This window comes from Salmo trutta, chromosome 9, assembly GCF_901001165.1.
Source record: "Salmo trutta chromosome 9, fSalTru1.1, whole genome shotgun sequence".
NCBI classification, from domain to species: Eukaryota; Metazoa; Chordata; class Actinopteri; order Salmoniformes; family Salmonidae; genus Salmo; species Salmo trutta.
This window is the reverse complement of record NC_042965.1, coordinates 15,954,307-15,968,205: the sequence shown is the minus strand read 5'-3', so window position 1 is coordinate 15,968,205 and position 13,899 is coordinate 15,954,307. Positions and strand designations below refer to the sequence as shown.

Here is a 13,899-nt window from a genome sequence, read left to right as displayed (position 1 = left end):
AAAACATATGACATAATTAAATCAATGTATACTGGCAATACGTGCAGCATTCAAATTGGTAAGAAAAGAACAGAATTCTTTAACCAGGGGCGGGGCCTTCGTCAGGGTTGCAATCTGAGCCCTGCACTCTTCAATATTTACATTAACGAATTGGCCACTATTCTAGAAAAATCCTCAGCCCCTGGTGTTAGTCTCCACAATTCAGAAGTTAAATGCCTACTCTTCGCAGATGACCTATGCCTGCTGTCACCCACAGCACCTGGCCTACAGCAGAGCCTGGACCTGCTAGAGCAGTACTGCCAGACCTGGGCCCTGGCAGTAAACCCCAAAAAGACTAAAATAATGATTTTCCAGAGAAGATCCAGATCTCAGGGAATTAGACCAAAGTTTTCAATTGGTACAAAATATATAGAGTACTGTACACACTACAATTACTTAGGTTTAAAAATAAGCTCAACTGGACACCTTAATGAGGCAGTGAATGAACTGAGAGAGAAAGCACGCAGGGCATTCTACGCCATTAAAAAGCAAATTCAAATTGAAATACCTATTAAAATTTGGCTAAAACTAATTGAATATGTCATTGAACCAATTGCACTTTATGGCAGCGAGGTGTGGGGTCCACTTGCAAAACAAGATTTCATCAAATGGGACAAACACCCCATTGAAACCCTACATGCAGAGTTCTGTAAGATTCTCCTACGTGTCCAGAGGAAAACTACAAACAATGCATGCAGGGCAGAATTAGGCCAATATCCACTAATAATAAAAACTCAAAAAAGAGCAATTAAGTTTTGGAAACATCTAAAATACAGTGACCCCCTCTCATATCATTACCAAGCCCTGCAATGCCAAGAGCTGAGCAAAGAAAAGAGTCCCCTCATCCAGCTGGTCCTGGGGCTGAGTTCACAAACCTGTTCTACTAACACACTGAAGCCTCAGGACCAGAACATCCAATCAATCAGAATAAACCAAATTACAACACAGTCAAAACAAAACTACATTGCCTATTGTGAAACACAAGCACAAACACAAAGCAAAATGCAGTGCTATCTGGCCCTAAATCGACAGTACACTATGGCTAAATATTTGACCATGGTTACTGATCAAAACCTTAGAAAAACCTTGACAAAGTACAGGCTCAGTGAGCACAGCCTTGCCATTGAGAAGGGTAGACACAGGAAAACCTGGCTCCCTGTAGAGGAAAGGCTGTGCAACCACTGCACAACAGCAGAACCTGAGACGGAGCTGCATTTCCTGACAAAATGTCAAAAATATAAAACAATTAGAGAGTGTCATTTCCCCAAATTTGAAACCCTTATTCAAGGTTTCAAAGACCTCTCTGATGAGGATAGGCTACCCATCCTGTTGGGGGAGGACGCAGAGAGCTGTGGGTTGGCAGCGCACTACATTGCTGCCTGCCATAAGTTGAGGGACAGTGTCTGACAGACCAATAAACCTGCACATGTCCTCAACTGTATGATTATTGTTGAATGTATGGTTATATTGACCGTTGGTTATTGTTGTTACTGTTGTCCCGTTGACAATTTTTGATTCTCATTTTAATTTATTTTTATATTGTAAATATCCAAAGTAAGCTTTGGCAATATGTACATTGTTACGTCATGCCAATAAAGCGAATTGAATTGAATTGAATTGAATTGAATTGAATTGAGAGAGAGAGAGAGAGAGGAAGAGACGTGCCATTTCCAGGCCCAGGGAAATGTGCTCATCTGTTGGGACACAAATGCGCGCACAGGAACACTACCTGATCTAACGAGCACACGAGGGGACAGCTTTATTACAGGCCATACTGTTTCTAACTGTCTTAATCTCCCCCATAGAAACAACAGTGACAGCATCGTTAACAAAAACGGAAGGGATCTTTTGCAGCTCTGTAGAAGCCTGGGTCTGTACTTTGTCAATGGTAGGTTACGGGGGACTCTTTGGGGAGATTCACCTACTGCTCACCTCTTGGCCACAGTACAGTAGACTATATGATCACAGACATTGACCCTTTCTCTCTCAGCTCATTCACTGTCAAGCCACTAACACCTCTGTCTGATCACAGCCAAATTACATTGTTCCTCAAAATAACAGACATGGAAACAACCACACATTCACAGCCCAGTAAGCTGTACAACATCAGCAATTCATACAGATGGGCCCAAAACAGCACAGAAGAATACCAGAAAGCAACCTGGAACCAAAATATCCAAACACTCTTAGATAATTTTCTGGATACCACATTCACTCACAGTAAAAAAGGCATCAATCTAGCAGTACAAAACATCAACTATATATTCAGGCAAACGGCAAAAGAAGCATAATTGAAATTGATAAAAAACTAAACAAAAAAGATCACAGATGACAACTGGTTTGATGCAGATTGTAAAATTATAAGGAAAAAACTTAGAACACTATCCAACCAAAAGCACAGAGACCCAAATAATGGTGAATTACACCTTCATTACTGTGAGACTTAAACTCTATAAACGTACACTTAGAACCAAAAAAGCACAGTACAACAGAAAGCAGCTGACACTAATTGAGGAGTCCATAAACACAAACAACTTCTGGCAAAATTGGAAAAAACGTAAAAAATCTAAACAAGAGGAATTAGCGATTCAAAATGGTGACATATGGACAACCCATTTTAAACCACTCTACAACACCGTTCAAATTGACACAAACACAGAACAACGCCAAATTCATGAGAAGTTGAAGGGATTAGAAAAAGCTATAAAGGACAATCAAAATCCATTGGACTCCCCAATTACTGACCAGGAGCTCTATAAGAAACTTCAGGCTCTCAAATTTAAAAAAGCATGCGGACCTGATGGCATCCTAAATGAGATGCTCAAACTCACTAGCGCAAAATATCAATTGGCTATATTAAAACTGTTTAATTTGATCCTGAGTGTAGGTTATTTCCCTGACATCTGGAATCAAGGACCCATAACCCCAATCTTTAAGAACGGAGACAAATTTGACCCTAACAATTACAGAGGCATTTGTGTGAACAGTAACCTGGTCAAGGTTTTCTGTAGTATTATCAATGTAAGAGTTCTAAACTTCCTTAATAAGCACAATGTCTTGAGTAAAAGCCAAATTGGATTTATACCAAAACATCGCACAACTGATCATATTTACACCCTACACACCCTGATAGATAAACATGTCCACCAAAATAATATCAAAATATACGCTTGCTTTATCGACTTCCAAAAAGCATTTGATTCTATTTGGCATACAGGACTGTTCTACAAAGTTATTGAAAGTGGTGTAGGGGGTAAAACATATGACATAATTAAATCAATGTATACTGGCAATACGTGCAGCATTAAAATTGGTAAGAAAAGAACAGAATTCTTTAACCAGGGGCGGGGCCTTCGCCAGGGTTGCAATCTGAGCCCTGCACTCTTCAATATTTACATTAACGAATTGGCCACTATTCTAGAAAAATCCTCAGCCCCTGGTGTTAGTCTCCACAATTCAGAAGTTAAATGCCTACTCTTCGCAGATGACCTATGCCTGCTGTCACCCACAGCACATGGCCTACAGCAGAGCCTGAACCTGCTAGCGCTGTACTGCCAGACCTGGGCCCTGGCAGTAAACCCCAAAAATACTAAAATAATGATTTTCCAGATCTCAGGGAATTAGACCAAAGTTCTCAATTGGTACAAAATATATAGAGTACTGTACACACTACAATTACTTACGTTTAAAAATAAGCTCAACTGGACACCTTACTGATGCAGTGAATGAACTGAGAGAGAAAGCACGCAGGGCATTCTACGCCATTAAAAAGCAAATTCAAATTGAAATACCTATTAAAATTTGGCTAAAACTAGTTGAATATGTAATTGAACCAATTGCACTTTATGGCAGCGAGGTGTGGGGTCCACTTGCAAAACAAGATTTCATCAAATGGGACAAACACCCCATTGAAACCCTGCATGCAGAGTTCTGTAAGATTCTCCTACATGTCCAGAGAAAAACTACAAACAATGCATGCAGGGCAGAATTAGGCCAATATCCACTAATAATAAAAACTAAAAAAAGAGCAATTAAGTTTTGGAAACATCTAATATACAGTGACCCCCTCTCATATCATTACCAAGCCCTGCAATGCCAAGAGCTGAGCAAAGAAAAGAGTCCCCTCATCCAGCTGGTCCTGGGGCTGAGTTCACAAACCTGTCCTGCTAACACACTGAAGCCACAGGACCCTCATCCAGCTGGTCCTGGGGCTGAGTTCACAAACCTGTTCTACTAACACACTGAAGCCTCAGGACCAGAACATCCAATCAATCAGAATAAACCAAATTACAACACAGTCAAAACAAAACGACATTGCTTAGTGGGAAACACAAGCACAAACACAAAGCAAAATGCAGTGCTATCTGGCCCTAAATCGACAGTACACCGTGGCTAACTATTTGACGATGGTTACTGATCAAAACCTTCGAAAAACCTTGACAAAGTACAGGCTCAGTGAGCACAGCCTTGCCATTGAGAAGGGTAGACACAGGAAAACCTGGCTCCCTGTAGGCGGTAAGGCTGTGCAACCACTGCACAACAGCAGAACCTGAGACGTAGCTTCATTTCCTGACAAAATGTAAAAAATATAAAACAATTAGATAGTGTCATTTTCCCAAATTTTAAACACTTATTCAAGGTTTCAAAGACCTCTCTGATGAGGATAGGCTACCCGTCCTGTTGGGGGAGGACACAGAGAGCTGTGGGTTGGCAGCGCACTACATTGCTGCCTGCCATAAGTTGAGGGACAGTGTCTGCCAATAAAGTGAATTGAGAGGAGAGCGGGAGAGAGAGAGAGGAGAGCGGGAGAGAGAGAGAGAGAGGAGAGCGGGAGAGAGAGCGAGAGAGAGAGGAGAGCGGGAGAGAGAGCGAGAGAGAAAGAGGAGAGAGAGGAGAGTGGGAGAGAGAGCGAGAGAGAGAGGAGAGCGGGAGAGAGAGCGAGAGAGGAGAGCGGGAGAGAGAGAGAGAAAGTGAGCGGGACAGAGAGAGAGAGAGGAGAGCGGGAGAGAGAGCAAGAGAGGAGAGCGGAAGAGAGAGAGAGAGAAAGTGAGCGGGACAGAGAGAGAGAGAGAGAGAGAGCGAGAGGAGTGCGGGAGAGAGAGCGAGAGAGGAGAGCGGGAGAGAGAGAGAGAGAAAGTGAGCGGGACAGAGAGAGAGGAGAGAGAGGAGAGTGGGAGAGAGAGCGAGAGAGAGAGGAGAGTGGGAGAGAGAGCGAGAGAGAGAGGAGAGCGGGAAAGAGAGCGAGAGAGAGAGCGAGAGAGAAAGAGGAGAGAGAGGAGAGTGGGAGAGAGAGCGAGAGAGAGCGGAGAGCGGGAGAGAGAGCGAGAGAGAGCGAGAGGAGAGCGGGAGAGAGAGCGAGAGAGGAGAGCGGGAGAGAGAGAGAGAGAGAAAGTGAGCGGGACAGAGAGAGAGAGAAAGTGAGCGGGAGAGAGAGAGAGAGAAAGTGAGCGGGAGAGAGAGAGAGAGAAAGTGAGCGGGACAGAGAGAGAGAGAGCCCCAGCATTATCCATCCTGATGAAATACTGTATATGTTTTAAAATGTCATGGAAAGGCGAGCACAAAGGGAGAAAAGCTCCTCTTTAAAACGCCTTCCAGAGTAGTCAGAGTGGATTACTCTCAGCACTAGCTGCTTTCTGCCTTGTCCTTTCTTCTCTTCCTGACCCTTTGTATAGAGCCAAGGCCATGCAGCCCAGAAGGCACACTGACATTTCTGCTACTTTCTGAGAAACGGTCCTTGGGGTGCAGAGGTAGGAGAGAGGCAGCAGAGGAGAGGCAGAGAGCAGCACATGGGAGCAGAGGGCTTGTGTAACACACAGCTGACCTCCTGTGAACAACCATGACATCTACACAACCTGAACTGTACACAATACCACTCAAAAGTCTGGAAAAACCTACCCATTCAATATATATATTTATTTTTACTATTTTATGCATTGTAGAATAATAGTGAAGACATCACAACTATGAAATAACACATATGGAATCATGTAGTAATCAAAAAAGTGTTAAATATATTTTATATTTCAGATTCTTCAAAGTAGCCACCCTTTGCCATGATGACAGCTTTGCACACTCTTGGCATCCTCTCAACCAACTTCATGAGGTAGTCACCTGGAATGCATTTCAATTAACAGGTGTGCCTTATTAGAAGTACATTTGTGGAATTTCTATCCATTTAATGCGTTTGAGCCAATCAGTTGTGTTGTGACAAGGTAGGGGTGGTATACAGAAGATAGCCTTATAAGAACAGCTCAAATAAACAAAGAGAAACAACAGTCCATCACTACTTTAAGACATGAAGGTCAGTCAATCTGAAAAATGTCAATAACTTTGAATGTTTCTTCAAATGCAGTCAAAAAACCATCAAGCGCTATAATGAAACTGGCTCTCATGACGACCGCCACAGGAAAGGAAGATCCAGAGTTACCTCTGCTGCATAGGATACGTTTATTAGAGTTACCAGCCTCAGAAATTGCAGCACAAATAAATGCTTCAGAGTAGAGGTCGACCGATGATGATTTTTCAACGTCGATACCAATATCGATTATTGGAGGACCAAAAAAAGCCGATAACAATTCATCGGCTGATTTAAAAATATATATATTTGTAACAATGACAATTACAACAATACTGAATGAACACTTATTTTAACTTAATATAATACGTCAATAAAATCAATTTAGCCTCAAATAAATAATGAAACATGTTCAATTTGGTTTAAATAATGCATAAACAAAGTGTTGGAGAAGAAAGTAATAGTGCAATATGTGCCATGTAAGAAAGCTAACGTTTAAGTTCCTTGCTCAGAACATGAGAACATATGAAAGCTGGTGGTTCCTTTTAACATGAGTCTTCAATATTCCCAGGTAAGAAGTTTTAGCTTGTAGTTATTATAGGACTATTTCTCTCTATACGATTTGTATTTCATATACCTTTGACTATTGGTTGTTCTTATAGGCACTTTAGTATTGCCAGTGTAACAGTATAGCTTCCGTCCCTCTCCTCGCTCCTACCTGGGCTCGAACCAGGAACACATCGACAACAGCCACCCTCGAAGCAGCGTTACCCATCGCTCCACAAAAGCCGCGGCCCTTGCAGAGCAAGGGGAACAACTACTCCAAGTCTCAGAGCGAGTGACGTTTGAAACGCTATTAGCGCGCACCCGCTAACTAGCTAGCCATTTCACATCAGTTACACCAGCCTAATCTTGGGAGTTGATAGGCTTGAAGTCATAAACAGCGCAATCCTTGAAGCATTGCGAAGAGCTGCTGGCAAAACGCACGAAGGTGCTGTTTGAATGAATGCTTACGAGCCTGCTGGTGCCTACCACCGCTCAGTCAGACTGCTCTATCAAATCATAGACTTAATTATAATATAATAAACACACAGAAATACGAGCCTTAGGTCATTAATATGGTCGAATCCGGAAACTATCATCTCGAAAACAAAACGTCTAAATATTCCTGTTACATTGCACAACCTTCAATGTTATGTCATAATTAAGTAAAATTCTGGCAAATTAGTTCGCAACGAGCCAGGTGGCCCAAACTGTTGCATATATCCTGACTCTGCGTGCAATGAACGCAAGAGAAGTGACACAATTTCACCTGGTTAATATTGCCTGCTAACCTGGATTTCTTTTAGCTAAATATGCAGGTTTAAAAATATATACTTGTGTATTGATTTTAAGAAAGACATTGATGTTTATGGTTAGGTACACATTGGAGCAATGACAGTCCTTTTTCGCGAATGCGCACCGCAACGATTATATGCAACGCAGGACAGGCTAGATAAACTAGTAATATCATCAACCATGTGTAGTTAACTAGTGATTATGATTGATTGATTGATTGTTTTTTATAAGATAAGTTTAATGCTAGCTAGCAACTTACCTTGGCCTCTTACTGCATTCGCGTAACAGGCAGGCTCCTCGTGGAGTACAATGTAAAGCAGGTGGTTAGAGTGTTAGACTAGTTAACCGTAAGGTTGCAAGATTGAATCCCTGAGCTGACAAGGTAAAAATCTGTCGTTCTGCCCCTGAACAAGGCAGTTAACCCACCATTCCTAGGCCGTCATTGAAAATAAGAATGTGTTCTTAACTGACTTACCTAGTTAAATAAAGGTGTATAAATAAATAATAATAATACATTTTTTATCGGCAAATCGGTGTCCAAAAATACCGATTTCCGATTGTTATGAAAACTTGAAATCGGCCCTAATTAATTGGCCATTCCGATTAATAAGTCGACCTCTACTTCAGAGTTCAAGTAACAGACATCTCAACATCAACTGTTCAGAGGAGACTGCGTGAATCAGGCCTTCATGGTCAAATTGCTGCAAAGAAACCACTACTAAAGGACACCAATAATAAGAAGAGACATGCTTGGGCCAAGAAACACGAACAATGGACATTAGAACAGTGGAAAGCTGTCCTTTGGTCTGATGAGTCTAAATTTGAGATTATTGGTTCCAACCACTGTGTCTTTGTGAGACGCAGAGTAGGTGAACGGATGATCTCCACATGTGTGGTTCCTGCCGTGAAGCATGGAGGAGGTGTTGGGATGGTGCTTTTCTGGTGACACTGTCGTGATTTATTTAGAAATCAAGGCACACTTAACCATCATGGCTACCACAGCATTCTGCAGCAATACGCCATCCCATCTGGTTTGCGCTCAGTGGGACTATCATTTGTGCATCAATAGGACAATGACCCAACACACCTCCAGGCTGTGTAAGAGCTATTTGACCAAGAAGGAGAGTGATGAGTGCTGCTTCAGATGACCTGGCCTCCACAATCACCCGACCTCAACCCAATTGAGATGGTTTGGGATGAGTTGGACCACAGAGTGAAGGAAAAGCAGCCAACAAGTGCTCAGCATATGTGGCAACTCCTTGGTTGAGAAAATGCCAAGAGAGTGCAAAGCTGTCATCAAGGCAAAGGCTGGCTACTTTTAAACAAATCAAAATATATTTTATATTTGAGATTCTTCGCACTTTGTTGGTTACTACATGATTCCATATGTGTTATTTCATAGTTTTGATGTCTTCACTATTATTCTACAATGCAGAAAATAGTAAAAATGAAGAAAAACCCTTGAATGAGTAGGTGTGTCCAAACTTTTGACTGGTACTGTACACCTGTGCCAACATAGCCAGGCCCCAAGGATACATTTTACTAGCTAAGTGTATCTCTATAATGTATCACATCTAGAATAATGTGTGTGGATATTGTCATCTGTGGAAAGAGCAGTGTAAACAGGAATGCATTAATACTGTACAGCCTAGCATTATCAGAATGTAGCACAGAGATGATCAATGGATTTTTTTGTTGTAATGCTAGACAAGCAAATACAATTAATGTGAGTCTATTTGTCCATTTCTACAATCACCTCCAGAAAGCCAGCAGTGTGACAAACCTCTCTCTCTCTCTCTCTCTCTCTCCTCTCTCTCTCTCTCTCTCTCTCTCTCTCTCTCTCTCTCTCTCCTCTCTCTCTCTCTCTCTCTCTCTCTCTCTCTCTCTCTCTCTCTCTCTCTATCTCTCTCTCTCTCTCTCTCTCTCTCTCTCTCTCTCTCTCTCTCTCTCTCTCTCTCTCTCTCTCTCTCTCTCTCTCTCTCTCTCTCTCTCTCTCTCTCTCTCTCTCTCTCTCTCTCTCCTCTCTCTCTCTCTCTCTCTCTCTCTCTCTCTCTCTCAGCCAGATGTACTGTATTTTTAGAGCACTTACCAAAGTCTGACATGTTTGATTATTTTTCTTCACTGCCTCGTCTAGATCTTCACACTCCTCCCTTTTCCTGCTGCTCTCAGTCTCCTGAGAAAAAGAAAAGACTGTGGATGGCTTTTCTGCTTTGGCAGGGACAATGACTTAAATGTTGTCATGCCACAGTATGACAACACAGTGTCCTGAGAGAGAACACGGTCTGACAACGAGACTTGTCAGTGGGGGACAGAGCTTTTCATTTATTCAGTGCTGTCTCGGCGTGTGTGAGTGTGTGCGCATGTGAGAGGGCGGGCTAGAGAGATAAGAGGGAGAAAGACTCCATTCAACTCTTTTCTTCTTCATTGCAATCCCAATGCCACTATAAAAAGGTGTCAACCACCTGCCTCTCAATTCTGGGAGCCTCAATGTTCAGCATAAGTGCAGTTCCGATTGAAGAGAAAAATTAAAAAAGCCCTTCACTTTTTCACTTGTAAAAAGCCTCATTCAAAAGATCTGTGATATACAATAAGCATTTAAATTAAAACCCAATGACCCATATCCTGTCCTCATTTTCAGTGATCAATACTGAGCTGTTATTTAACACTCCAGAGAGAGGGCTGGGTTATAATAACATGCTGTCTTTAGAGTCACTCCTATAAAACACAAGCTCAGAGCCTCCTTTCCCAGCAGCCCCTCTGCCACCAGGCCAGGCAGGGTCCACATGAAAGCTGCTGATACTCCTTCCCCACATGTAATGAGATGCGTTTCCCAACCAAGCCTCTGGTTTTCACAACACCCATCTATCGATCAGCTGTTTAATTGAGTTGTCAATTGAATAGGAAGTCTTCCAGGGAATACGTAGTTAGAGAAAATAGGTGGGATGAAAGCCAGCCTCCCATAAGTGGTCCCAGGATCCACAAATATAGATGTATAATGACAGAAACAATGGGATGAATTCTCAGGTGGACTGCCTGGTACAATATAACATTTTAATATCAGCATTGACAGCTTTTACTGGGTCCAGGTGTCACCTCAAACTAAGTCCCCATAAAACAAATGAGGAGACCTTGAAAGCCCTAGTGGTGTTATTTCTAGCTGCAGATTTAATCAGATCTAGAGTTACCATTTCAATGTCTTTATCCACGATGAATTGACACATTTTATAGGAACCTATCAAAACACATGTCCTAACTGTGAACAGCAACTGGCTTGTGTCAATATTGTTTCCTTCTGGTCTTCAGTAGATTTTGGGCTCCCGAGTGGCGCAGCGGTCTAAGGCACTGCATCTCAGTGCTGGAGGCGCACTACAGACCCTGGTTCGATTCCAGGCTGTATCACAACCGGCCGTGATTGGGACTCCCATAGGGCAGTGCACAATTGGCACAGCATTGTCCGGGTTAGGCTTTGGGCGGGGTAGGCCGTCATTGTAAATAAGAATTTGTTCTTAGCTGACTTGCCTAGTTAAATAAAGGTTAAATAAATAAAAATAAAGATTGCGCTCCAGCCAACAGATTGCTGTGAAGCATAAATATGGAATGCCCTTGCTAGGCATGCTGAGAGTGAACGGGTGCAGAGGAAGTGCAGCTGGATATTAAGATTAGTGTGTAGAATTAAAAGGGATTTTAACTGTGTCAATGTGGTCCACTACTGTACACTCCCTGGTGGAATGGAGCTAGACCAGGGGAGAATGACTGCCCCCTCTCATTGAAGCCACGACAGTTCAAGACCGACCATGGTACTACAGGCATTGTTAGGAGAAAACTGGATCCTCCATTATAGTGAATGGAAAAACTGCAATCTTCATGTAAATAAACAGACATTAGAAGAAAATCATGGTACCAATAATTGCTTCTAATACACCAGATGTATGTACTTCCAGAAGAAGTTATAAGGATAATTGAGTTGCTAATGGCAGCCTGCAGTACCCCGGCCAGCCTTCAACTGGAGCTACTCAATGAGATCTGTGCATGTTATGTCTCCAAGAGACGCCATCTTAACAGACTTCATTTGGCTTTAATAGAGATAGAGAGATAGAGAGATGTCATTGAGCTAGATCCCTAGACAGGACCACAATAAGCATCAGTATAGACCACAGCACACAATGCATATGAAAACACATTCATATGCACATCAGTCATTTCAAGGTGGGATTTTCCCAATATTTCTGAAAAATACATATACTGTCACTGTCTTTGTAATAGAAAGTAACTTATTTGATTTTTTTATATCAATATGATGCTATGTTGGTTGTGCTTTTGAGTTGGCACAGGGGTTCTCCAGCAATATGTCAGAGGCAGAACGAGAGCGGATGGAGGGGGAGGGACCAGCTTTGCTCTTTGACCTTGTGCTGCTTAACCCCAGGCAACTGACAGTTGCTATGACTGCATCTTTGACCAGCCTTCTCTCTCACAACCAGTCTACCAGACTGTGATCAAGTTCAATTATGCGTGTGTGTATGCTGTACGTGGTTATGAGTAGAGGGTTACATTTTTCCACCTACATTATTAACCATAAGTCAATTGCACACACCCACCACAAACATCTCTCTCTCCGCCTGTGTCCCTGGTGTGCCGGTACAATTTGTACAGTTTTTAGAACCAGACAGCTTGACATCGGGCTAAGCATTCCTATGAATATTTCACACACACGCACGCACATACATACATAGCTCCCAAGCTGCTCAGGCCCATTTGTTTGGAACGCACAAGCCAATGTTCAATTAAAAAGCCCTCCGATAAAAGATTCAAATGGCTGCCATTGTGAGTAATGAGCTCCAGGATAAAGTGTATAGGCGTTTACTGCACATTAAATGAAGACAGATGAGGGCGACGAACCCCCTTAAACTGGATATATTGTTTGGGCCACAATAACATGAATATACATACAATCACAACAGAGGAGGGTTAAACAGTATAGTGAACTACTTCCTCCGTGTCCACCCACATGTACTAACTACAGTGTGTGTGGGAGTCATGTGTTCTCCAGACTGTGTTAGAATGTGAGCCAGGAAAAAGATAGACATGGAAGGGTTGAGTCTCCAGTGTGAGTCTCCTGTTGCATCCAGGAACCATGTGTCTTAATTGTGAATCATATGGGACCACTCCAGTACTGAGAGACATGGAGGAGGGGAGAGAGGCACTGGGATTGCTACAGACACTACAGTACAGGCAACCAAAATAATGAATAGCAAAATAGTCAACTGTTGTCATGGCTTGAATCATATTGTATAGGACGCTCATACACAGTATGAAGAGTATTGTGGCAAGTAGGGTTGAATCAGAGCAGAACACTCATAACAGAGCATGATGCCACAACAGTGACCTGACATAATGGTCTGTAGAGTGTTCAGCACCATAGAGAGCACTCATGTTGACAGAACAGGGAAAAACACTTGCTATCCTGTGGTAGTTTCCTCAGGCTCTCAGCTTCTGGTTGGGCTGCAGTGGCCTGGACACATCTTTCAGAGGATATGTCCCTCCCTCCCTCCTATTGACAAATATACTGTCAAAAAGACCATTCAGCGGTAGTCATTCAAATGTACTGAGGCAGGCAGTCACACAGTGCCAGAACATTTTACCTTTTACTGAGGGAGTAACACACAGAAACACACAGTACATCATCTGTGACAGGAGAGCAGAGCTTTCCAGCTAATTTGTTGCCTCTCAAAATGCCAGCCGAAGATATATACACACACACACACAACGGAAGTGACCAGGAGACTCCTTGTTGTTCTTTGTATCCCTGCTTTCCCTCTCCATCTGGGAGGGCAGGGTTAGGGAAGCTCTGTATGCGCTAACTCCACAGTGAGGATGGGAGACAGAGTTGGCTCTGAGGGGAGGCAGTAGCCTAGAACTGCTTAGCGTTAGCGTGCGACTGCGCTGCACTTGGCTCTAAACAACCTCAAAAAGAATCTCCCTCTTTTACCTACACCCCAGCCCAGGCAGCTACACTCAGGATCCGCAGAGCAGCACTGACTACACGTCTCATACTGTAACCCCAGCCCAATTACACAGTAATCCAACCCAGCACATAAAGCAGTTATGATCAGAAATCATTTGAAATGGCAGAGTAAGTTACATAACTGCACAGCTTTAGTCTGTGTGCGCAGGCGCAGATGCCTGCGCTGTTAACACTCTACTCGTCTGGCGCGCGTGTGTGTGTGTGT

General features: G+C 42.8%; 1 protein-coding gene across 1 annotated transcript in view; it reads right to left on the bottom strand.

Annotated features, from left to right (window-relative positions):
* LOC115200039 (RIMS-binding protein 2) overlaps window positions 1-13,899 on the bottom strand; it is a 114,014-nt gene that overhangs the window by 64,577 nt on the left and 35,538 nt on the right. Inside the window, exon 2 of the mRNA XM_029762714.1 lies at window positions 9,762-9,845. The gene's annotated coding sequence lies outside the window, so the exon portion shown is untranslated. The remainder of the gene's footprint in view (window positions 1-9,761; window positions 9,846-13,899) is intronic.